This window comes from Nicotiana tabacum, chromosome 9, assembly GCF_000715075.1.
Source record: "Nicotiana tabacum cultivar K326 chromosome 9, ASM71507v2, whole genome shotgun sequence".
Taxonomy (NCBI): domain Eukaryota; kingdom Viridiplantae; phylum Streptophyta; class Magnoliopsida; order Solanales; family Solanaceae; genus Nicotiana; species Nicotiana tabacum.
Window position 1 is genome coordinate 32,485,250 of NC_134088.1, and position 27,733 is coordinate 32,512,982.

Below are 27,733 nucleotides of genomic sequence, written 5' to 3' on the forward strand. Positions count from 1 at the left end.
AGTTTTGGAAAAAATAAATTCCTTTATCTTGATAAGAAAAATATTTGAGTTCATGAGAAAAATATTTTCTAAAACATTTAAGCAAACCAAACGTGAAAAATTGGAAAACATTTTCCGAAAAGTATTTTCCTTCATACCAACACACCCTTAATGTACTCTTGAGTACCTCTTTATCGAAAGTGATATATTACAAGTGAAAAAAATATTCTCTTTCTTAACACGTACTCTTTAAGAACAAATGAAAAAATATACAAATTTACTTCTACTTCTTAAACTATTTTTTGTATTCAAGTATGTATCTAGAAAGAATAAGGATGCTAAACAATAGTAAACAGTACTTACAATGTTTAGACGGAAAATAAAAAAGAATACTCACATAGTTAACTATAGTGAGAATAAGCATATGAAAGAAGAGGAATTGGAATACCTTTATAGAATTTTCATTATAAAAATGATATCATATATTTTGAGTGAGAAAAAGTTTGAAGATAACCCACTAGGCTAACCCATATTCTACCCATGAATATATATACTTTTTATCGGGGGAAGTGCACAGTTAGCCACTAATTAGAGATGTCTTTACTCTTTAGCCACTATTTAAAATGTATTTACTCTTTAGCCAGTGCTTAATAAATTTGTACCCGCCCAGACAAAAATACCCCTGTGCTAAACATGGGTGCTGTGTAAATACTAAAGACATAGTGTCCTTAACTTCATGAATGTTGTGTAAATATTAAGGACAAAGTGTCATGTATTTGCACCTTCTGTTGTTAAACTTTAGGACATCATGTCCTTAACTTCACATGTGCAGTGTAAATGTTAAGGACATGACGTCTTTAACTTCATGTGTTCAGTGTAAATGTTAAGGAGGCCATGTCCTTAATATTTACACAACACTCATGAAGAAAGGGTAACAACGTCTTTTCGTATTAATTTTAATAGAGTAGTGGTTATTTATGCTCAGAATTAAAAATATTGGATAAAAACTAAATATCATATTAAAAAGTGGCTATCACACGCCATTTCTACTATTTCCACTGATTGAATATGGGTTGAAGCCCAAATTTTACCCAACTTAATTATCACTCATCCAACCCACTAAAATATGAACGAAATTGGCGGGCTGACAAAATATGGGTTCATTTTGCCATGACTATCTAGTTCACACATACTATGTTAAAAATGGTTCATGGGATATAACTCCTATATATGCCTCTCAAGTGGTGCAGAAATCTTCAAAGCCAAGTAGTATTTAGAAAGTGCAGGTTATACATGAAGTGCCGTAAAAATATTAGTATTTTATATACCATATGCATAAGCTTTTAATATCCTTTAGGTACGTTTTCTATCATTTCTTATGCTATTATTATTATTCTAAAGGAATTTGAAGTCAAGTGTCAAAAACAAGTAAAAGTATCGGATCATTCTTAAAGATCATTTTACGGCCAACTCTGCGAGCAGCAGAACAAGAATGCGAGCTGCAAAGGAAAAGAGAGCAACCGCAAAAGTAGACAGAAGTTGCATGTTTACGAAGTTCAATCTGCGACCAATTCTGCGAACTACAAAACAAGAATGCGAGTTGCAAACAAAGAAGAAGGAACCCACACAAAAGTTGCCAGTGTTGAAAGACTGTTGTACGGTCAATTTTGCAACTCGTAGAACCAGTATGCGAGCCGCAAACCTATTTTGCAAAGAGAGATCAAGAATAAGGAAGATCCCGTCTGTGATGTCCTGGAGAATTATGTGAATTGGAGACTCGTTTTACGGTCCATTTTCCGAGCTGCGGAACAGACCCGAAGTTCTAGTTTCAAATCTTAAAGGCAAAATCTATAATCCTAAGACCATTTTGTGAACCCTTGATCAGTTTTGTGGTCCATTATAGGGGTATTGTTTTTAGAGTTTTGCACACATTTTTAAACTCTATAAGTAGAAACTTTAGGGTTTGGCGAAAATAATTCCTTCTTGATAATATTTTGAGAGCTTACTAATTCCTTCTCAATAATTCCTTCTTGAGAATAAGTTTTGAAAGCTAGGATTTCATCACTCATTGCCTTGGAAGTAAAAATTTGGACCCATTAATGAGTATTTCTGAAGTCTCTTTATTTACTTGCTTTGTATTGTAATATTTTGGTGTAGGTAATGACTTTGGACAACAAAGTTAAAAGACTTGTTGAGTAGTAATTTGTGGTTGACTCTTGTTGCTTATGTAGTATTTTATCTACTATTATTTATGAAGAAATTATGTTATTGCCTTAATTAATCTTGCTTTTGAATGTTTTCAAAAGGAAGTAACTAACCCTAGGACTTGCACATATACTTTGATTTTGACTTGAGAAAGCCAGTTAAGGTTGGAAAGATTAATTAACATGATTTTGGGCTTTAAATCTCGTCTAATTGATTCACCTAGACATAAAAAATCTAAGTTGCAACCTAATTTGAGTGTGCTTAGTGCTCGTGGTTGGGCTAGAGATAGTCAACGAAGTTTTGTTAGTGTCCAAGAGAAACTAATAAAAAATTATTACTCAAAGCTAAGAACAATTAATTTCGAAATAATTAATGGTAGATTAGCATTACATTGGATTGTTCTTAAATTTAAGTTAAATTAGTATGTGCCAAAGCCCCTAAAATTTAAAGTTGGTGCTCCCCGTTAGTTAGTTTAGTATTTCTGTAAGTATAGTTTAAAACAAAATCATATTTGATTTCGTTTACCAAGAAGTAGTGGGTGACAATTTTTTTACTTTCTCCTTTACCTTTGTATTGTTCCACCCTGACTCATAGTTAGGTAAATTATATTGCGTATGACCGTGTACACTTTCTATCTGATATGAGTAAATTTGGACATTATCAATATACTAGCAGAGTTTCAACAAATGCTGGAGTTATCAATCAAAATGGTAGGGAAAATAGTGTACAACAATCATGGCTCTCCGAAGTGATTGTTCATCCTAAGGTTGGCAGTACATGGATGATTACTTACCAGATATAGGATTGCCTTATGGAGTATGGATACTAGTCTGTTGTGCTTACTATGTAACATGGCTAATAAAACCTTACAGCATCTATTTATTGAATGTGATATGGCTGGGCATGCATGGAGAAAATTACTGCAATGACAGGGCATACTCAAGGGCTATCTGCCTTGGAAAAATAAATTGGCTTGGGCTGAGAAATATTGTAAAGGTAAGAGCAGTGGAGCTGGGATCTATAATATCACTCTGTTATGATCCAAAATTCGACTAGTTATGATCAACAAATGATATAACTGAATTCCATACAATATCTTAAGCACTGATAGTATAAGTCATGAGCTACTAAGATTGAATTTTTACAAAAATTGGTATGAAATAAATACTCCGTCTATTTGAAATGTACATAAACAGAATTCAAGTCTAAAACTACCCAGGGACAAGTGATAGCTAACTCCGGAAGGCAGGTACATCTTCGGTGCCGGCTTCCTTCATCCACAGCAACTCAACTCCAAGATCTACACGCAAGGTGCAAAAGTGTAGTATGAGTACATCGGACCCCATGTACCTAGTGGTATCTTGACTAACCTCGATGAAGTAGTAACGTGGCTTTTTAGTTAAAAGATACTCAATGATATAACTTGTGCAGTGGATTTGCAATAGAAACAATACTAGAAAATAATAGAGAAGAGTACAAGAACAAATATGCGAAGCAATGAATGATTATTAGAAGAAATCACGGTTAGTTTTCTCGATATCACAACCAATATTTTTCTTAAAGCGATAACTATCAAACAAAAATGGTAAATCCATGGACTTTTATAGTGTGAGGAAGGTATTCAAGATATCAAATCAAATGGAACGGTAACACCCTTCGTGCATTTATCTCATCCTCACCAAATATATGGATTTATATCAAATCAAATTAATGGCACGGCAACATCCTTCGTGCATTTATCTTATTCTTACCAAGCATATGTATAATGGTACAAACCAGGCTAAAGAAATGCCAATAATAGTAACTATGAAGTAGAGAGTACACAAATAGCGGCAATAAATAAGTCGGAAGCATGTGGAAAACAGTAGAAGACAAGATAGGAGGCACAAAAGTAGTGATAGTAAGTAAGGTAGGAGAACATAGATTTCAACAACTAATAAGATAGAAAGTTTAGGTAAAATCACAACAAATGAGAAAAAGGCATAAATATACATATAACAAACAAGAAAGTAGACATGAACTGAACAATAAGTAATAAACAGAAGGCACGAATAGAACAATAGCAAATAAGGAAAAACGCAAGGATGTGACAACCTCATGCATCATAAAAAACATAGGTGCAACAGTAATAACTCAAGATAAAGGCATAAACGTATATACAAGGAAACGTGATCACAATACAATGCATGTATCTCATCCTTGCCTGCACGGAAACACCCTTCGTGCCATGAACACATGATAATATAAAAACAATAGCACGAAATCACTTTTCGTACTTTTAATTTTATTCTCACATGATAATATAAATAAAATGGTATGGCATTATTTTTCGTGCATAATAATATATATTAAACGGCACAGCATCAACCTGCATGCTTTACACTCTTTCTCACATGATAATGTAAATAAAATGGCATGACATTATTCTTCGTGCATAATAATATATATGAAATGATACGGCATCACTCTTCGTGCTTTACACTCTTTCTCACCAAGCACATGTATCAATGACAAGCAAGGTAGGAAGCATGAATGACATCCAGAAGAGTGGGTAAGAAAATACACCACGTGAACATCAATCATAGCTCTCGAACCAATAAACAATTTAATAAACCTCAAGAATTCTATTGTTCAAGTATTTCGACTGAAGCTCAAACATGCTTTTCAACACAAGTATGGAATACAAGTACCTCAGAGTTACGGTCATAGACATGTATTTGTGATTAGATATAGTGATGACCGAATTTAGCACATTAAGAGTTTTACAAAGAGCCCGTCAACTTTAACCAAGTTATCACAGGCAAAATCATAGATTCTAACATTGAAATTCATATCCATATTATTATAGAAGTCAAGTAAAACATGAAGCAAGAAAATCACATATTCTATCAAGGCACAAAGAATTGTATAATCTACCCCACAAACATGCTTAACCCTAGCATATACATATACACTCGTTACCTCATATATGAATCACCCCCGCATGTGGTAAATAATATTATTTTATTAGAAAATAATTTTTCAAAAAAGTTAGGCAAGATATTTACCACATACAAGACGAAACGATAAACTAGAAGCACCATCCGGCACAAAGCGACCTCCGAACAGCTCGAAACTAGTCAAAAGTAACTCAAAATTATCAAATAATGTTATAGGAAGAAAACCCAAATAATAAAGGTCAAATCTTTAATCAACTACTCAAAGTCAACCAAAAGGTCAACCCGGGCCCGCATATCGAAACCTGATAAAACTTACAAATTCTGATAACCCATTCGAATACGAGTCCAATCATACTAATTTTACTCAAATCCGACTCCGAATCAATGTTCAAACCTCAATTATTCACTTTAGGAAAGTTTAGACAAAAAAACTCTAATTTTTCTTTTAGATTCAACAATTAAATGCCAAAATCAAAGATAAAATCATGTAATATAATTAAATCCGAGTCAAAAATACTTACCCCAATTTATGTGGTGAAAATCCCCTCCACAATCGCCCAAATCCGAGCTCCCCAACTCAAAATGTAATAAAATGAACTTAAAGTCTGAAATAGAGTACTTATAACATTGCTCCAGGGATACGCTTCGCGAACACGGAAGAAGCCTCGCGTTCACGAAGCACAAACTCGTTGCCCACGGAAAATGCACTTCGCGTTCGCGGCACATACCTCGCGAATGCGATGAACAATGATGCCAACCTTCATGAGAGCGGTACCGACCTCACGAATGCGATGAATAATTACACCAACTCACAACTCCTCAATGCGAACGCGATAACACTGTCGCGAACGCGATAAACGACCATCTCAAACCTCCGTGAACGCGGTCCCACGCTCACGTATGCATAGAATAAAACTGCTCCAGTTCACTTAACTCTTCGTGAACGTGATCGCCTACTCATGATCGCAATGGCTTACTTGACACCAACAACTCCAACTCAATCCGAAATGATCCGAAACCACCCCAAAACTCACCCGAGCCCCTCGGAGTCCCGTTCGAACATACTAAAAAGTACCAAAACATAACACAGTACTTCTTGAGACCTCAAATCATACATAATAACAGGAGAACCACGAATCGCGCCTCAGATCAAACTTAATAAATTTTTAAACTTTCAACTTCTAAAACTCGTACCGAACCATATCAAATCAACTCGGAATGACCTTAAATTTTGCACACAAGTTTCAAATGATATAACGAACCTATTCCAACTCCCAGAACAATAATCCAAACCCGATATCATCAATGTCAACTCTCGAAAAAACTCATGAACCTTCCAAACCTTCAAATTGCCAACTTTCATCAATTATGGAAAAAACCTTCTAGAAGCCTCCAAAATACAAATTCAGGTATGCGTCCAAGTATAAAATCACCATCCAGACCTAACGGAACCATCAAAACTCTTATCCGAGTTCAAATACACAAAAATCAAACTTGGTGAACTCTTCCAACTCAAAGTTTCCTAGTTGAGAATCATTCTTTTGAATTAATCCTGAATAACTCAAAAACTAAAACTGACCATACACACAAGTCATAATACACCATGTGAAGTTACTCATGACCTCAAACTGTCAAACTGAATGCAAATGCTCAAAACAATCGGGCGGGTCGTTACATTCTTGCAGCAGTTATGTATTGCTTATGGCAGGAAAGAAACAATAGGATCTTTCATAAGAAGAGGAGGCCAGATGAAGCAATTATCAGGTTAATAATATAAGAGATTTACTGTAGGGCCAACATAATTCCCAAACTGTCGCATGCTTACATTGATTAAGAAATTATACTATTTAGATGGCTCTTAAAATTGGTAGTAATTAAAGGATCTAATAGTTACTGAGATGTGTTGATGTACTAAGAAGCTAGGGGAATGTTCAATGCTACTGTTTGATGTGTTTATAGAAAATTCTCTTTTTGATTTTGATCTATAAATATTCTCTAATTTTAGTAAATAAAATTATTTTACTTACCAAAAAAAATACATAATATAAACTTATTGATTTAGTATAAATATCATTAGCAGTTATCAATTATCTCATTCCTCACTTTCATCCTGAAATTTTATTTGGGCCAAAATAGGCTGACATAGGTTTCTGGCCTATCGTTGATAAGTCATATCCTGTAGTGGTAAAAAAATATACACTCCTAAAGCGTGCCCCAGACACACGATGTTTAACCTAATCTATTATGGGCTTATTGTCCAAACAAGTGAGCCATGCAGGATGACCTCTAGCCTATAGTCCTTTCTACGGCCCTACTTGTGTTACGATCGACTCAAGGCTTGAGAACCTAAGCATTGCGGTACACGGGTCATGCCCATGCCTGTCAGGCTCACACCGGGTAATATGCACGTCTAAAAATCTTCGCAACTGCCTCAAAGATCAAGAAAAAGTATGTCGGCCCCAAAGGTCGAGTTAGCTCAAAAGACTAACCAAAAATTCTTACAAGTCAGAGTCCAAGCACTCGGACTTTTATAAATATCGGATGAAGATCAAGTATTTGAGGAGTGGTAGAATCTAGTTGCACTTGTTCCTCCTCAAGAGTGGTAGATTCACTTTGTATCCCTTGTTCAGCTTGTGTTAGTAGTCATTGTTCTTCATTCAAACTTAGTTGATGCTCTTCATTTGACCATCTAGCTGGAACAGTTTTTCTTTGGTTCAATAAACTCTTTTTTTGGTTTGCCAAATATGCAAGCGTCTCAGGTTTAGCATTTGTCGAGTTTTTTGCGCCTTGTTTTGGTCTTGAAGATCCTTGACTCATGGCTATCCAAATCTGTGTCATGTTAAGAACCTGCCAAAGAGGGGGGAAATGAGTCTTCAGGATCAGGTACGATCACATAATCACTGAAAATAATAAAATTTATATTTACACATGCATAAGGTTACAATAAAATTATTTGTTAAACAACCTCCATAGCACAAGTTCGTAATTCTGGAGAAGCTTACAAAATCAGTATGTTAAGCAATGAATTTAAATATACACCTGCACAAGATTATATTGCATCCAAAATTATGCCACATAACTGGCATCTATTTGTAATTTCTAGATAAGTTGGCAGTCAAACAAACAGTGAAATAAATAACAAAAAATTGCTTAAAAGAAGATCAATGGAGTTCAGAATTGACATGGCAAAAAATTATTTGAGAGAATTACATTGTCAAAATGGCTAATGGAACATCAATCCTGATTCTAATGGAACCCTATAAGGTTTATAATATGCTATAATAAGCAAAAGTATTTACAACAAGTTCAAAAGCTCCTTCTTCAATCATCAGCTTCCATTCAATCCCAATCGGTATCACCAAATTCATCATCTCTTCTGATGTTTCCTTAATTGTAACTAATGAATGTTGCGCATTAGATGGCATATCAATTTCATCACCATGTACATCTTCTCTTGACCATCTGACATCAACATCATGTAATCTCTGGGATGAACCAATGTCATCATTAGACACCCTCCAAAATGTATGATAAGATTCACACCAAGACAATGGGAATTGCTTACCTTGAAGATGGGAGAAAGTTGGGGGTCTTGAGAGAGTGGAGAGGAGCCCCAAGAATCGGCTCCAAGAGAGAGTGGAGAGGAGCCACTTCTTGAACGACATTCGTCGGAAAAAAGTCACCGAAAAGTTAGTCGGGGTGATGGGGATCTCGTCGGAACCGGCTGGAACAATGTGGGTCCGGGCAATTTTGAAGAGGCGAGTGCCAAAACGGGAACTTCTGGCCAGAAATTTGCCTGTACATATGCCGCCACGTGGTTGAAACCCGCTGGAAACCCTAGTTCCGCCGGCGCTGCGCACGCACAAATCAATAGGTACTTTATTTCTTGCATAATAAACATCTTTCTCAATTGGATCCTCTACATAAAAAACTTGATAAACTTGTGATTCCAGTACAAAAGTATCATCAGTACTACACAATCTGTTGAAGTATACCCGTGTTAACCCATATTCATCTACTTCATTACGAAACCAATCACATTTAAATAGTACAACACTAAAATAGCCCCAATAATCAATTTTAATAATATACTGAATAGCTCTATAATAGATATCCTCTCCATCAATTGTATTTTGGTCCCTCGCACTAGCAAAACTATCAGTCGTTGCTGACAAAGTCACTCCACTATTTTGAGTCTTGCAACGAGTATCTCGCTTCAACGTATGAAATCGATATCCATTGATGAAATATGCAATATATATTTTGGCCACCATAGTAGGCCCTCTAGCTAGCCATCGCAGATGATTGGGCACTTAAATGCTTTTAACTTTCTCTTTAAACCATTCGGCAAATTCCCGATTATGTTTCCTTGCTCTTAACCATGCATTTAGTCTAGTATGACTATCTATTAAATTCTTATGTTCCCTGCATGAAGAATGATCAAAATTCAATCATTGGGACTTTACGAATGACTTTTAAAAATATCTTATTATTTAAAATAAATAAAGATTATAATATAATTGATATATATTTTATCTTACTGGATAAACGTCTCGACTTATTCATCTCCAGAATTGAATAGAACATATTGATGTGCTTCAATGCATAACTGTAAATCCATGAAAAAAGTATTTCTTTTCTTTTTCTTCTCAATTCCGATTAGATGACCTATCTTAGGAAATATCAATGATAGATCATCCCCCTTTTTTTGAACATCCTCATCATCAGCTTGATATCTACTGAATCTTGTCTTTACCATATAATGTAAGTATCTCGAATAAAAGATCAAGCACCCTTCGCTAGAAATCCCCCTGCTATTGAAGCTTCTCGATGAGCTCGATTACGAACAAATGCCTTGTACTTACATAGGTTTCTCTCAATGGAATACATCCAACGCAAATGATTTGGACCCCCCTCCCCCCCAAACTTAATTTCATCTACTAGATGGATAGGCAAATGTTCCATTATATCAAAAAAGGTTGAAGGAAAAATCTTTTCAAGTTCACATTCAATCTCTTTGATTCCAGACTGCATTGTGTCAAGATCTCTTCGCCTTATAACCTTACTACATATGACTCTGAAGAAGTTCCCCAACCTAATCAAGGCCAAAGAAACATTCTTAGGTAACACTTTTCTGACTGCAACTTGGAGCAAGTAATGCATTATAAAATGAGCATCATGACTCTTGTACCCTGATACTTCCATCTATTCCATTTGCACACGTCGTGATATGTTTGAGGCACACCCTTTCAGTAATTTGGCATTTCTTAAGATGGTGCAAAATAACTTTTTTTTCTTCTGGTTTCATGGAGAAACAAGCTTTAGCCAAATAAACTTTTTCATTTCCATTATCTTTTGTTGGTTGAAGCTCCTTTCATATCCCCATCTCTTGCAAGTCATAACGATAATTAACATGATCCTTTGACTTTCTATCTATAACTAATAAATTCCCAAGAAAACTATTATATATATACTTTCGATATGCATAACGTTAAGATTGTGCCTCAATTTGTTATGTGCCCAATATGGTAATTCAAAAAAGATGGATCTTTTCTTCCACGAACCCTCATTACCTCGACACCTTTTATTTTGGCCCTTTCCAAAAATATTATTAAAATCACGCACCTTTTCAAACACTTTATGCCTCACAAGTGAGTGGGCATAGGTCTATTGTCCTCCTTACCATCAAATGATTTCTTGTCTCTTCGAAATGGATGATCAGGAGAATGCCCGATGACCCATGTAACACATCTTATGACTATGCTTGAGATATTGAGAGGATGTGTTATAATTACACGTGGGGCATTCCCATCTCCCCTTGGTGCTCCATCCGGAAAGCATTGCGAGTACTGGAAAATCACTAACTGTCCACAATAAGGCTACATTTATCATGAATGTTTAGTATTAGCATCATATGTTTCTACACTGATTTCTCATAGTTCCTTCAATTCAGCAATGTAACGACCTGATTGGTCGTTTTGACCATTTTCATTCCTTTCAGCTATTTGAAGTTTTGAGTAGTTTTGTATAATGTTTATGTGAATTGCCAGTTTTGGTTTTCAGGTGATTCGGAATTGATTTGAAAGAATGATTCTCAACTAGGAAGCTTTAAGTTGGAAGGTAAACCAAGTTTGACATTTAGTATTTGACATCGGATCATTTTGATGGTTCTGTTAGGTCCGTATGGTAATTTTGGACTTGAGTGTATGCCCGAATTTGTATTTGAATATTTCTAGAAGGTTTCGGCACTAATTGGCGAAAGTTTGAATTTGAAGGTTTGGAACGTTCATAAGTTTGACCGAGAGTGACTTTATTGATATCGGGTTCGAATTGTTGTTTAGGGAGTTGGAATAGGCTCTTTATGTCATTTGGGACTTGTGTTAAAAATTTGAGTTCATTCCGAGTTGATTTGATATGGTTTGGCACGAGTTTTGAAAGTTAAAAGTTCAAAAGTTCATTATGTTCTATTTGAGGTGCGATTCGTGGTTTTAAAGTTGTTATGCATGATTTTAGGCCTCGAGTAAGTCCATTTTATATTATGGGACTTTTGGCATGTTCGGATGGGTCCCGAGGGGCTCGGGTGAGTTTCGGATAGGTTTGGGTTGTGTTGCGCTCGTTTTTTTTATGTTTCGACATCGTTTCTTCATACATAAATGGTAGCACATTAAGCAAATGAGCTCTAATTTCTGTTTTTATTGAAGCATTAGATCCGTTTTGTAATTACGGAGTCATAGCAAAAATAAACGTCGGATTTGGACATCGTATGAGGAATTTATGGTCATTTTACTAAGAATTGGGTTGCCAGATTTTTCAGATTAATTACAAAATTGCCAGTAAATTCGTATTTAAAAATCTTCACTATTTCCAAATATTGAAACCAATATATCTCCTTCATTATAAGGTCAAATGGAGTGTTTCAGGATCGTTTGACATAAGAAACGAGGCAGAACAACTGGGCAGAAGCATATAATTTCGAGGGTTTGTTCATTTGGTCATATTTTGAGTTGGGGATCTCGGATTTGAGTGATTTTTAGGTGATTTTCCCCACATGGATTGGGCTAAGTATTTTCTATTCGATTTTTATTATATTTCATGAATCATTCTTCGTTTTTGGCATTTGGTTGATGATTGCAAAAGAGAAATTGGGGGGTTTTATCTAAAATTTCATAAAGTAGATTTTTGAGTTTTTAACAGCGATTTGTAGTTCTTGAGTGAAACTAGTATGGCTGGACTCTTAATTGAATGGGTTATCGGATTTTGTGAGTTTTGTTGGGTTCCGAGATGCGGGCCCAGGTTTGACCTTTTGGTTGACTTTAGGCTTTTGGTTAAAGATTCGACTTTTATCGATTGGGTTTGTTTCCTTTGTTATTCTTTGATGTTCTTGAGTTGCCTTTGGCTAGTTTCAAGCCGTTCGGAGGTCGGTACGCGCGGGATGGAATTTCTAAAGTATTGTTGGGCTTGCTCGGTATTGGATTCGGCTTGTTCGAGGTAAGTAACACTTCTAAACTTGGTGCTGAGGGTATGAATCCCTGAACATACGTGTTATGTGTTTGGTGTTGAGGTGACGCACATGCTAGGTGACGGGCGTGTGGGCGTGCACCGTGTGAATTATGACTCGGTTGATTCTGTGATATTGTGTAGTTACCTAATCTTGTTTCTATCCATGAAATTTCTACGTGTCAGAGAAATTGAGTTGGGAATTATGTTAGAAATTATGTTTAGGCTATATGCATATTCTGTTGGGACCCACTGAGGTCATCTCTACTGTTGAGTTATTTGTTTAAATTACAGTTACATACTCAGTCATATTCATTTATTCGCATATCATATCTCAGTCTTTGTAATCCTTTATTGTCACATCATGTTGTCATTGTTTGGGCTAATTGGCATGAGATTTGTGAGCCCGAGAAGCTAGAGAGACCAATGACTGAGTTGGGGCCTAAGAGCCATGTTGTGATAGATATTGTGGATCGAGTTACACGCCACATCAAGCCATATTTGATTTATATATATTATTATTATATGGGTCGGGTTGCACATCGCAGCAGACTTTATAGGCTTTATTATTATTGATGGGATCGGGTTGCACACCGCAGCAAGTTTTATTGATTCATGATAAGATCGGGTTGCTCGCTGAAGCAGGCCATGTTGGCTTATATTAGAGTTTGGGCAGGATCCGCCCCTCCGGAGTCTGACATACCAGCAGTGAGCGCAGGTACCGTACAATGCTGAGTGACTGAGTGTGCTGAATGATTGAGCGTAATGAGTGGGAGTGCGAGAAAGTGAGATTGACTACTCTGAGAGTGTGAGAACATTAGTTCATCACTCTGTTGTATTGCATTTGACATGCATACTTGACATACGAGCATAGAGATACATTTTCTCATGCTACACGATTTTGTGATATTCCTGACTTCACATGCACATTGACATGTAGGCATAAAGATGTACTTTCCTCATGCCATCTGAGAATGAAATATCTTATTTTTTGTTGAAAGTTTTTGGGGGAAAATCACATTTTTCTTACTTACTCAAATTTTTGTGATCTCGGTGAAAGATTTCAAGTGACTAACACGTCCTTTATACATAATCATTCTATGAGAAATATTTGGATGAAAGATTTGGGTTTTACTATTTTACTTGAAAAACATGCCTATTTTTCTGTAATTGTGAACGAGCTGAGCATCATATCTTTGAGTTAGTACTTATGCTGCTTTTATTATATTGTTACGAGTTCTTGGCTATTGGTGTTGGACTCTGACTGGTGTCCAAGCTTGTCACTGCTTTCAACCTAAGGTTAGGTTTGTTACTTATTGAGTATATGGAGTCGGTTGTACTCATACTACACTTCTGCATCTTGCGTGTAGATTTTGGAGTTGATGTTGCTGCGAGTGGTGGGAGCTGGCATTAAAGATGTATCTGCGTTCCGGTTATAGCTACCTTTTGTTCTTGGTAGCTTTAGATTTATAAATCTGTTTATGTACATTTCAAATAGATGGCGTATTTATTTCATTCCAGCTTTGTAAACTCTAAGTCTTAAAAGCTCATGAATTTTACAACCAGTCCTTGGGAAATTGTATAAAATTCAATTATTTCATTTTTTACTCTCATCATTATCATTATATTGTGGTTTATTGTTAATTGGCTTACCTAACGGGTTGGGTTAGGTGCCATCACGACTAGTTGAATTTTGAGTTATGACAAGCAATTAGTGGTTGTAGGTACACATCTATGTCGTTTCCAGGAGATGATGGAACTCGAATGATCATTGACAACATTATGTACTCTGGCTTCATGCAAATCCATGGCGATAAATTATAGTCCATTAACATAACAGGCCATGTGCTATGAGAAATACTCATGGTTCTAAATGGGTTAAAACCATCACTTGAAAGACCCAATCTAACATTACGAGGATCTCTTTAGAAGTCTGGGTGCAAGGAATCAAAATTCATCCACGCTTCTCCATCAGTAGGATGTCTTAAATCTCCATCATTCGGTCGTTCAGTAGCATGCCATTTCATAGCTACAGTTATTTTAGGGCACATAAATTTTCTTTGAAGCCCAGGATTTAAGGGAAAGTACCATAAAACCATAAGACCCACACTGTCACGACCCAATTTTACATATAATTCGTGATGGCGCCCGACGTTACCGCTAGGCAAGCCAAATAGTGAATTAGATAGATTATTTCTCTTTTTATAAGTTTTCGAGTAATTAAACTTTCCTTATTTGCAAGATTTAGGAAACAAAATGTTTAATTAAATAAAACAAAATAGTTGAGTGCGTTCATAACTAAAGTAATAGTCCAAAACTACAATTCTACTAGTGTGTGTGCCAAGACCTAGTGTCACAAGTATATGAGCATCTAGTAGATTGTACAAAATTCTAGCTATTGTCTGAACATAAAATAGACAGAACACAAATACAAAAGGGAGACTCTAGGGGCTGCAAAACAGCTCAGAAGGCAGCTCACCACTAGGCCTCGAGATATCTAGGATGTGCGCCGGTGGGACCGCCTGATGCACCTCTCTCAGATCCTGCACAAAAAGTGCAGCAAGTGTAGCATGAGTACGTAAATCAACGCGTATCCAGTAAGTATCAAGTCTAACCTCGAAGAAGTAGTGACGAGGGGTCGACTTCGACACTTAATATGGGTCAATAATATTAAGATAAAAATATTTAAATAAACACGGGTTAGGTGAATAATAACAAGTTTCCTTGGCAAGCAGGAGAAAATAATTCTTTCAAAATTTCATAATTTCCAATAAGTCATTTATCTTCGCAAGCTGCAATAAATACATCAAAGTACCGAGTAATTATTATTATTAAGCACGATTTATGTCGAGGTCGTACGGCCCAATCCAGAATAATGTGTACACTGCCGAGGGTCGAGCGGCATGTACCATAGATGCATCTATCTACTGTCGAGATATTCGGCCCGCTCCACAAGAAGAGAAGGATATTTTATAAGCATTTGGCTTAAACGTTATAAAGGATTAATACAGAAAATAATACAAAATTTCGTTAGCGATCTTTCACAAAATCCTCTAGTAAGTTCTAATATAATTTAGGCATTTTAATTAACAAGTAGGGTGCAAATATTTCAATAATTCATGGTTTGGGCCCTAAAACTACCCAGACATAAGCATAATTAATAGCTACGTACAGACTCTCGTCACCTCATACATACGTAGCCCCCACAATTTGAAGCAAACATTGATTTAAATCACCTATGGGGTAAATTTTCTCTTACAAGGTTAGACAAGAGACTTACCTCATCTCAAAGCCCACTTTCCAGTCACAATTTTGTTCTAAAGCTCCAACTCGGTGCCGGTCAATCTGAAACTAGTAAAATATTACATAATTTAATCAATACATGCTTAAAACTTCATAATTAAATTATTAAATCAATTACCCAACCCAAATTAGAAGAATTCCTAAAATTTACCCTGGGCCCACGTGCCCGGATTCCGGAAATATTTGGAGAAAATCGTTACCCACTACCTTAAAACTCAAGTATACAATTTCCATCCCAATCCATAACCATTTTCGTGGTAAAAATCTTATTTTTATCAAAACCTAGGTTTTTCATCTAAACCCTTGATTTTCACAATTTACATATTAAAATCTACCCATAATCTACGTATTTAACTCACAATAGGTATCAACTTACTCCAAGTTGCTAGGTGAACACCCATCTCAAGAAGCTCCAAAAATCGCCAAGAATGGAGAAAAGTAGGCTAACAATACTCAAACCCCGACTTAAATGAAAGTTCTGCCTTCTGTGATTTTCGCACCTGCGTAGGTACGACCGCTTCTGCAGTCCCGCATTTGCGAAAAACTCCTCGCAGATGCGGTCTCCTCCGGTTGAGCCAAAATCCGTACCTGCAGACCATTTGCCCGCTTCTTCGGGTCTGCTTCTGCGTCTCTCGCGTCGCGTTGCGTCTGTGGCTTGGTCGCTTCTGCGGCCTCCTCCATCGCACATGCGCTCCCGCAGTTGCGCCCAATAACTTTGCTCCTGCGGCTTCCGATCTGCCCCCCACTGGATCACTTTTGCGGCTTCTTGCTCGCTTCTGCAAGCTCGCACCTGCAGTTGTCCATGCGCAGGTGCGATTACACCAAAAGCTGGAAGCTTCAGCCATTGCTCCTAAGTCCAAACTTGGTCCGAGCCTCGTCTGGTTAACACCCGAGGCCCCGCCCGAACATGCCAACAAGTTTGAAATCGTAAAACGGCCTCGCTCGAACCCTCAGAACGCATAAAACATCAAAACTAAGAATTATACCCCAAACCAAATTGATTCAACTCAAAAACTTCAAGTTCTTCAAACTTACTCCGGACGTGCCGAATCATACTTAAACTACTCGGAATGACACCAAATTTTACGTGTAAGTCTTAAATCCCAATACAGGGCTATTCTCGGGCTCAGAATTCCAAACGGACCTCGATTACTCCAAAACCTACTCCAAACCAAATTTAAAGAACCTTAAAACCATCAAATAGTCAACTTTCACTATTAAGCGCTGAAACGCTCCCGGGTTGTCCAAATCCCGATTTGAGCATACGCTCAAGTCCAAAATCATCATACGAACCTATTGGAACCATCAAATCCCAATTCAGGGGTCATTTACTCAAATCATTGACCGAAGTCAAACTTACCCTTTTTAAAGCCAAACTAAGGAACCAAGTGTTTCGATCTCAACCCGAACCCTTTAAAATCCTGAACTAACCATCCCCCGCATGTCATAAAACAGTAAAAGCACATATGGGGAGTCTTATTTAGAGTAACGGGATTCTAGAAGGCAAAACGACCGGTTGGGTCGTTATATTCTCCAGCTCTTAAACAAACGTTCGTCCTCTAACGGGTTTAGAATTATACCTGGAGTGTTTAATAAGTATGGATATCTGCTTCAAAGGTCCTCATCGGCCTCCCAAGTTGCCTCCTCGACTGGTTGGCCCCTACACTAAACTTTTACCATAGAAATCTTCTTGGACCTCAACTGGCGAACTTGCCTGTAAACAATGGCAACTGGCTCCTCCTCATAACTCAGGCTCTCATCTAGTTGAACCGTGTTGAAGTCTAACACATGTGACATGTCAGCATGACACCTCCGGAGCATAGATACATGGAAAATCGAATGAACTCCCGATAAATTGGAAGGCAAGGCAAGCTCGTAAGCAACCTTCCCAACTAGTCTCAACACCTCAAATGGGCCTATAAACTTTGTGCTAACTTTCGCTTCTTCCCGAACCTCATGATTCCCTTCATCGGCAAAACCTTCAAGAATAAATGATAAATCACGCGCTTTCTGGTCCGCGTAACTCTTCTGTCTGGAATGTATTGTACGAAGTCGCTCCTGAATCAACTTTATCTTTTCCAAGGCATCCTTCACCAAATCCATACCATATAACTTGGTCTCGCCAGGTTCAAACCACCTGATGGGATAACGACATCGCCGACCATATAAAGCCTTGAATGGATCCATCTTGATGCTGGATTGGTAACTTTTGTTATAAGAAAACTCGGCCAAAGGCAAGAAACGATCCCACTGCCCTCCAAAGTCAATCACGCATGCTCTAAGCATATCCTCTAAGATCTTGCCTGTCTGCTCCGACTGCCTGTCGGTCTGCGGATGAAAGGTTGTGCTTAGCTCTACACGGGTCCCTAATTCACTCTGTATTGCTCTCCAAAAATGTGAAGTAAACTGAGGGCCCCTATCTGATATGATGGAAACGGGCACACCATGCAACCGAACTATCTCCTGAATATAAATTTGGGCCAACTTCTATGAAGTATACGTAGTCACAACCGGAATAAAGTGTGCCGACTTGGTCAACCTATAGACAATAACTCAAACTGCATCAAACTTTTGCAAGGTCCGTGGCAACCCAACTACGAAGTCCATAGTATGCTCCCATTTCCATTCCAGTATAGTCATCTACTGAAGTAGGCCACTTGGCCTCTAGTGCTCATACTTAACCTGCTGACAATTTAAGCACCTAGCTACATACTCAATTATGTCCTTCTGCATCCGTCGCCACCAATAATGTTGCCTCAGGTCGCAATACATCTTCGTAGCACTTGGATGAATAGAATACCCAGAACTGTATGCCTCCTCTATGATCTTTTCCCTCAGCCCATCCACATTAGGAACACATAAACAACTCTAGAGTCATAGAGCACCATCTTTGCCGATAGTAACCTACTTGGCACCACCCCGTAGTACCGTCTCTCGGAGAACCAACAAGTGTGGATCATCAAAACGGCGAGCCTTGATCTGCTCAAATAGTGAAGACTGGGCAACAACACATGCAAGAACTCGGCTGGGCTCTGAAATATCCAACCTCACAAGTCTGTTAGCCAAAGACTAAATATCCAAAACTAGTGGCCTCTCCTCTGCTGAAATGAATGCCAAATTACTCATACTCTCCGCCTTTCTGCTCATGGCGTCTGCAACTACATTCGCTTTGCACAGATGATAAAGAATGGTAATATCATAATCCTTCAGTAACTCAAGCCACCTCCGCTGCCTCAAATTTAGATCCCTCTGCTTGAACAAATTCTACAAGTTGCGGTGATCAGTGTAAACCTCACAGGACACCCCATAAAGATAATGCCTCCAGATCTTAAGAGCATGAACTACCGCGGCCAACTCTAAATCATGTACCGGGTAATTCTTCTCGTGGGGCTTCAGCTAACATGAGGCATATACAATAACTCGCCCCTCCTGCATCAATACACAGCCTAGGCCAAGGCGTGAGGCATCGCAATACACTGTATACATCCCTAAACCGGAAGGCAACGCTAATACCGGTGATGAATTCAATGCGGTCTTGAGCTTCTGAAAGCTCACCTCACAATCATCGGACCATCGGAACGGAGCATCCTTACGGGTCAATCTAGTCAGAGGTGCTGCAATAGATGAAAAACCCTCCACAAACCGACGATAATAACCTGCTAATCCCAGGAAGTTCCTAATCTCAGTCGCCGAAGTGGGACGATGATAATTATGAACTGCCTTGATCTTTTTGGGATCAACTTTAATACCCCCGCCCGATATAATACGCCCCAAGAAGGCCATAAACTTTAGCCAAAACTCACACTTGGAGAACTTAGCATATAGCTTTTGTTCTCGCAAGTTCTGAAGCACCATTCTCAAATGTTGATCGTGCTCCTCCATATTACACGAGTAGATCAAAATGTCGTCAATATAGACGATGACAAACGAGTGAATATACATCCTGAACACCTGGTTCATCAGATCCATGAATGTCGTCGGGGCATTAGTCAACCCGAAGGAAATTACCAGAAACTCATAATGTACATATCTAGTCTGGAAAGTAGTCTTCGGAACATCTGAATCCCGAATCTTCAACTGATGGTAACCCGATCTCAAGTCAAATTTTGAGAACACTTTGGCACCCTACAACTAGTCAAATAAATCATCAATACGCGGCAGCAGGTACTTGTTCTTAATGGTGACTTTGTTCAACTGGCGGTAATCAATACACATCCGCATAGTCCCATCTTTCTTCTTCACAAATAACACTGGTGCACCCCAAGGCGATACACTTGGCCTTACGAACCCCTTTGCTACAACTCCTCAAGTTGTTCCTTCAACTCTTTCAACTCTTTTGGAGCCATACGGTACGGTGAGATAGATATAGGCTGGGTACCTGGAGCCAAGATAATACAAAAATCAATATCACGATCTGGTGGCATGCCTGGAAGATCAGAAGGAAACACATCGGGGACTTCTCATACTACAGGCACTGAATCAATAGCCTGAGTCTCTACAGTAGTGTCCCGGACATAGTCCAGATAAGCCAAACAACCCTTCTCGACCATGTGTTGACCCTTCAGAAAGGAAATAACCTGATTAGATGCACTGATAGACGAACCCTTCCACTCCAATCTAGGCAACTCTGGCATCGCCAAGGTAACAGTCTTGGCATGGCAATCTAGGATAGCATGATATGGAGATAGCCAGTCCATGCCAGGATGATCTCAAAGTCGGTCATATTAAGCAATAAAAGATTTGCTCTAGTCTCGTAACCACAGAAAGTAACAATGCAGGACCGACAGATCCGATCCACAACAACAGATTCGCCCACAGGAGTGGACACATAAACAGGAGTACCGAAGGACTCAAGGGAAACACCCAAGAAATGAGCAAACAGAGATGACACATAGGAATACGTATACCCTAGATCAAATAATACTGAGGCATCTCTACCGCAAACAGAAATAATATATGTGATCATAGAATCTGAGGCCACTACATCTGGTCTGGCCGAAAAAGCATAGAACCTAGCTGGAGCGCCACCTGACTGGCCTCCACATCTAGGATGACCCCTTCCCACCTACCCTCCGTCTCTGGGTGGCCGAACGGCTGGTGGGACAACTGGTGCTATAATCTTAGGTTGCTGACCCTGCTGCACTGCCTTGCCTCTAAGCCTGGGGAAGAATCTCCGTACATGACTAAAATCCCTGCACTCGAAACAACCCTTCGGTACGGTGGGCTGCTGACCTGAAATCTGGCCCTGATGACCTGAATACCCACTGGAGGAGCCCTGAATAGCTGGTGAGAAGTAAGAACTATGTGGCATAGCACTGAAATAAGTTCGCACTAGAGCACCCCGAGGAGGTGGCGGTGCTGGATAAGGGGGCCTGCTGGACTGACCCCTCACGAACGGACCTCTACCCCCAGCCAGGGCACTATTAAACTCTCCCAAATATCAAAACCGCTTGTCTCTCACTGCCTGCTCTCGGCTCCACTGACGAACACCCTCGATCCTCCGAGCTATCTCCATAACTAACCCGTAAGAAGTCCCTATCTCCACCTCTCGAGCCATGGTGGCCTGAATACCAGGGTGCAATCCGGCGACAAACCTCCACACCTTCTCTGTATTGATAGGTAGTATCATAAGTGCATGGCGAGACAACTCAGAGAATCTTGCCTCATAGTCGGTCACTTACATCTGACCCTGCTGGAGCTGCTCGAACTAGAACCGCAACTCCTCCCTCTGAGAGGGTGGAATGTATCTGCCCAAGAAGAGGCGTATGAATTGTTCCCAATTCATGGGAGGGGAACCTGCTGGTCTGCCGAAAAGATGTGACTGCCACCACCTACGGGCCCTGCCCTCCAACTGAAAAGTAGTGAAGTCTACCCCGTAGGACTCTAGTATCCTCATGTTGTGCAGTCTTTCCCTGCACCGATCAATAAAATCTCGGGGGTCCTCATGCCGCTCACCTACAAAAGCAGTAGGATAAAGCCTAGTCCATATGTCCAATAGCATGTGTGGATCACAGGCCACAGCTGGTGTGGGCTCCAATATAGATGTTGCAACTAGCTGAGCTCCACCCACAGATAGTGCACCCTGGGTCTGATGTACCACAGTTGTATGCCCATGAGCCTGTGCGGTAAGGGTATGTGCTCTCCCTCCCTCCTGAGATGTGGTTGGATCTACCAGAAATAAACCTGCCTGAGTCATAGTATCCATGAACTGCAGCATATGGTCCATGACCTTCTGAAATCCCGGTGCGGACGAGAAATCCACCGGAGTTGGCTCTACCGCAAGCACCTCGCCTTGTTCCTCAACGATAGGATCCTCTGCTGGATCCACTGGTGGCATAGTTGGAGCAACCCCGAGACATCCTCTTCCCCTACCACGGGCTAGAGCCCTCCCTAGGCCTCTGCCTCGGCCTCTAGCAACAGGGAGAGCAGCTCTTCCCTAGTCTGGAATATCCGTAGAACGTGTTCTCACCATCTGTGAGAGAATAATAGAAAGATACTTAGTACCACATCAATTGCACGATAGGAGATGAAGAAAGTAGTTTCCTAATACCATATAGCCTCTCGAAGATTAGTACAAACGTCTCCATACCGATTCGCAAGACTCTATTAGGCCTGCTTATAACTTGTGAGACCTACGAGAACCTAGTGCTATGATACCGGGTTGTCACGGCCCAATTTCACCTATAAGTCATGTTGGCACCCGACGTTACCGTTAGGCAAGCCAAATAGTGAATTCGACAAATTATTTCACTTTTTATAAGTTTTTGAGTAATTAAACTTTCTTTATTTGCAAGATCTTGGAAACAAAAGGTTTAATTAAATAAAACAAAATAGTTAAGTGTGTTCATAACTAAAGTAACAGTCCAAAACCACAATTCTACTAGTGTGTGTGTCAAGACCTGGTATCACAAGTATATGAGCATCTAGTAGATTTTACAAAATTCTAGTTATTGTCTGAACATAAATAGGCAGAACACAAATACAAAAAGGAGACTCTAGGGGCTGCAGAACGGCTCAGAAGGAAGCTCACCACTAGGCCTCGGGATATCTAGGATGCGCGCCGGTAGGACCGCCTGATGCACATGTCTCAGATCTTGCACAAAAAGTGTAACAAGTGTAGCATGAGTACGTAAATCAACGCGTACCCAGTAAGTATCAAGTTTAACCTCGAAGAAGTAGTGACGAGCGGTCGACTTCGACACTTACTATGGGTCTATAATATTAAGATAGAAATATTTAAATAAACACGGGTTATGTGAATAATAACAAGTTTCCTTAGCAAACAAGAGCTAATAAGTTTTTCAAAATTTCATAATTTTCAATAAGTCATTTATCTTCACAAGCTGCAATAAATACATCAAAGTATCGTGTAATTATTATTATTAAGCACGATTTATGCTGAGGTCATACGACCCGATCCAGAATAATGTGTACATTACCGAGGATCGAGCAGCACGGACCATAGATGCATCTATCTATTGCCGAGGTGTTCGACCTGCTCTAGAAGAAGAGAAGGATATTTTATAAGCATTTGGCTTAAACGTTATTAATGATTCATACACAAAATAATACAAAATTTCGTTAGCGGTCTTTCAAAAAATCCTCTAGCAAGTTCTAATATAATTTAGGCACTTTAATTAACAAGTAGGATGCAAATATTTCAATAGTTCATGATTTGGGTCCTAAAGCTACCCGGACATAAGCATAATTAGTAGCTACGTACAGACTCTCGTCACCTCGTACGTATGTAGCCCCCACAATTTGAAGAAAATGTTGATTTTTATCACCTATAGGGTAAATTCCCTCTTACAAGGTTAGACAAGAGACTTACCTCGTCTCAAATCTCACTTTCCAGTTAAAATTTCGTTCTAAAGCTCCAACTCGGTGCCGTTCAATCCGAAACTAGTAAAATATTACATAATTTAATCAATACATGCTCAAAAATTCGTAATTAAATTATTAGATCAATTACCCAACCCAAATTGGAAGAATTCCTAAAATTCATCCCGGACCCACGTACCCAGATTTCATAAATTTTCGGAGAAAATCGTTACCCACAATCTTAAAACTCAAGTATACAATTTTCATCCCATTCCATAACCATTTTCGTGGTAAAAATTTCATTTTTATCAAAACCTAGATTTTTCATCTAAACCCTTAATTTTCACATTTTACAAGTTAGAATATACCCATAATCTATGTATTTAACTCACAATAGGTAGAATAAACTTACCTCCAGGTTGCTAGATGAATACCACTCTCAAGAAGCTCCAAAAATCGCAAAGAATGGAGAAAATGGACTACAAATACTCAAACCCCGACTTAAATGAAGGTTTTGCCTTCTGTGATTTTCGCACTTGCAGAGGTACGGCCGCTTCTGCGGCCCCACAACTGTGGAAAAATCCTTGCAGATGTAGTCTCCTCCAGTTGAGCCAAAATCCGCACCTAAGGACTATTTTTCCGCTTCTGCATGTCCGCTTCTGCGGCTTTCGCGACGTGTATGCTGCTTGGTCTGCGGCTTCCTCCATCGCTCATGCGCGCCCGCAGGTGCGCCCAATAACTCTGCTCCTGTGGATTCCGAGTTGCCCCCACTAGACCTCTTTTGCGGCTTCTTGCTCGCTTTTGCGAGCTCGCACTTGCATCTGTCCATGCACAGGTGCGGTTACACTAGAAGTTGGAAGCTTCAGCAATTGCTCCTAAGTCCAAACTTGGTCCGAGCCTCGTCCGGTTAACACCCGGGGCCCCTCCTGAACATACCAACAAGTTTGAAATCATAAAACGGACTCGCTTGAACCCTCGAAATGCATAAAACAACATAAAAACTAAGAATCATACCCCAAACCAAATTGATTCAACTCATGAACTTCAAGTTTTTCAAACTTACTCCGAACGTGCCAAATCATACTTCAACTATTCGGAATGACATTAAATTTTGCGTGTAAGGCTTAAATCACCGTACGGGATGATTTTCAGGCTCAGAATTCCAAACAGACCTCAATTACTCCAAAACCTACTCCAGCCCAAATTTAAAGAACCTTAAAACCTTCAAATAGTCAACTTTTATTATTAAGCGTTGAAACGCTCCCGGGTTATCCAAAACTCAATTCGAGCATACGCCCAAGTCAAAAATCATCATACGAACCTATTGGAACCGTCAAATCCCGATTCCGGGATCGTTTACTCAAGACGTTGATCGAAGTCAAACTTACCTTTTTAAAGTCAAACTAAGGAACCAAGTGTTCCGATCTCAACCCGAACCCTTTAAAATCCTGAACTAACCATCCCCACAAGTCATAAAACTGTAAAAGCACATATGGAAAATCTTATTTAGAGGAACAGGGTTCTAGAAGGCAAAACGACCAGTTGGGTCGTTACACACACACAGTGCAATTATCTATCATCACATTGTCGTTCCAAAATAGCACGCAATCGTTTGGGAATGCATGTATTTTTTCATAGAGAAGACCCAAATCTTGAATTATGTTTTTAGCCTTGTTGAAAGAGCCAGGTAGCTGAGCAAATAGAAATGCCTCTTTTAACAAGTCTAACAAGTCTGAAAAGGCCGCATTACTTAATCCATGAATGCATTTAAACAAGTACAATAGAATGGTGAAACTTAATTTAGAGAAATTCGCACACCCCAGGTATAACTCTTGCTTCCCTTCCTCTAGTAATTTAAAAAATTTCTTTGCATCTTCAGATGGTCCCTCTCACTTCACCCTCTATATTTCTAAAAGTATTATGAAGTAGTCCATCAATATCGCCATGCATGTTAGAATCATCCTCATCATTGCTTGACCGTAGAGTATTTCTTGAGGAAAAATTTTCCCCATGAAAAATCCATTTGGTGTATCCAGTAAGAAACCCATAGGCAACCAAGTGATCCTCCACTATATTTCTATAATGCTAATAACAGTTAACGCATTTTTTGCAAGGGCATAATATTTCATTTCCTTGGGCAGCTCGTTAAAATGCCTTATCAAGAAAATCGCTAACTCCGTAGATGTACTCCTACATTGATATTCGGAGACCCATCCAACTTTTATCTCCATTATCCATTAACTATTGAATATCTAATATAACAGCAAAAGTAAATCACGAAGCTAAGAAGCAGAAGAAAAGAAACAATGTCTTGCATTGGATACTCATTTTCCTATACTTAGAATTCAGGCAGGATTATTTTGCTTATTAAGATGAATAGTAGATAGAACATATTTTGAGTCATACTAGAAAGTATGATATTACAGAGCATTCAAACACCACAACACAACCATAAAATACTACATCACCACAAAACTTAACAAAGAAGAATCTTCATCCTAACTTGACCGAATGAACTGTAGAATGAAGACAAATTAGTCTATTACCTATTTTATATGGTATACACAACACAACAGAGCACCAGTAACCTAAGTCATCTAATTATAAAGAAGAAGCATCCTTGAGAAATATAACTTATAATTACTTCTCAATTCTCATTATTCAGCCATTAAGGCTAAAGATGAAACAAAAACACAGTTCAAAAGACTGTTCAAAGAGGTCACTTAAGATTATAATTAAATTAAAAAATTACAAATTGAAAAACTAGTGATGGATCAAAGCTTCTGGAATAAATAAAATAAGAAGTAATCAAATTGTATTTTTTTACCAAATCACGAGATTGAATGAAACCTTACTGTTCAAGAGATGTAATAGCAAATAAATAAGAATATACCTCCAATGTTCTACGAAGGAATTGTCTTCAAACAAAAAACTACAACTAAATATAGAAAATACAGAAACACACCTCACACCTATAGGTCTGAGCAAATAAATTAAGAATCCAAACCACACACTCCAACCCACCAGAAATTAAAAATACAAGATAAATATGGGAGTAGTCTTCTATTACTTAAATCTTAAAACTTTTGATAGAAATATACCAGCAACAAGATTCAACAAAAATTAACACATCCATGAGAAATGTTTACCCACATCGAATAGCAGCCCAAATTTATAAGTAAATAAATAGACCCATATTTCTACTTATTTTTATTTTAAATCTTCAAGAAGACTATCCATAAAATTAAAAGCAAAATGCAAGAAATCAGTAATCAAGATTAAATTTTTAGATATTTTTTAGGGCTTAAAGAGATAAATTGCTACGCCAATCACAGTTGAAAGTGAGGAAAAAGAAGTAAAAAGAGCAAAAATTTAAAAATATTGTGACCTACCAGAAGGGGAAACCTACAAAATAAACCCCCACGCCGGCCAGAGTTGTGTGGGATTTCTCAGCGGGTTCTCTAGTTAGAGCTTAGCTATGTGAAAGGAAGAGATGGGACTAAAATGAAATAGGGGTTTTAGTCGATGTAATGGGCTCACATATTATTTTATGATTTTAAAAAATAATAAAAATAAGAGATGCGGCGGCTTCATTAAATTGGATGAGGGAAAATAAGAAGCACCCCAATAGCTTCTTTTTCAGATAACTGTCACCGTAGAGGAACCTATTATGACGAATACAACAAGCGTTATAATAGGGAACGCTATTGCGACAGTTATATTATTGGAATTACTTAGTTATGGGTTTAATATCCTCTTTTTATTTGTACTAGGCTGAGCCCAAATATATTTAATTTTCTGTTTTGTTCAGTTTAGTGATTTTGGGCTTAGTTGGACTTTTAGGTCAACTATATAGATTTAGTTACACATTGTATTGAACGGATTATTTATTTTCTATTCTCCAAAAGCTTCTAATAAAATCTCTCTTCTAAACACAGTAAACCCTAGGTCGAATTCCATTGATTTCATTATATCTTCCGCTGTCAACA

General features: G+C 38.5%; 1 long non-coding RNA gene across 3 annotated transcripts; it reads right to left on the reverse strand.

The window, feature by feature from the left end:
• Positions 1 to 7,244: 7,244 nt before the first annotated feature.
• On the reverse strand, positions 7,245 to 27,325 carry LOC142164203 (uncharacterized). Of its 3 annotated transcripts, none has more exons than XR_012694832.1 (6): positions 27,137 to 27,325; positions 22,954 to 23,016; positions 15,901 to 15,965; positions 15,100 to 15,163; positions 8,689 to 8,975; positions 8,237 to 8,608 (listed from the first exon to the last, which is right to left on the reverse strand). It is a non-coding gene; the product is annotated as an uncharacterized LOC142164203 (long non-coding RNA). The 3 variants fall into 3 exon arrangements; XR_012694830.1 differs by having other exon boundaries at positions 15,901 to 15,971; XR_012694831.1 differs by lacking the exons at positions 8,237 to 8,608; positions 8,689 to 8,975 and adding an exon at positions 7,245 to 7,970 and having other exon boundaries at positions 15,901 to 15,971.
• Between the last annotated feature and the right edge of the window lie 408 nt (positions 27,326 to 27,733).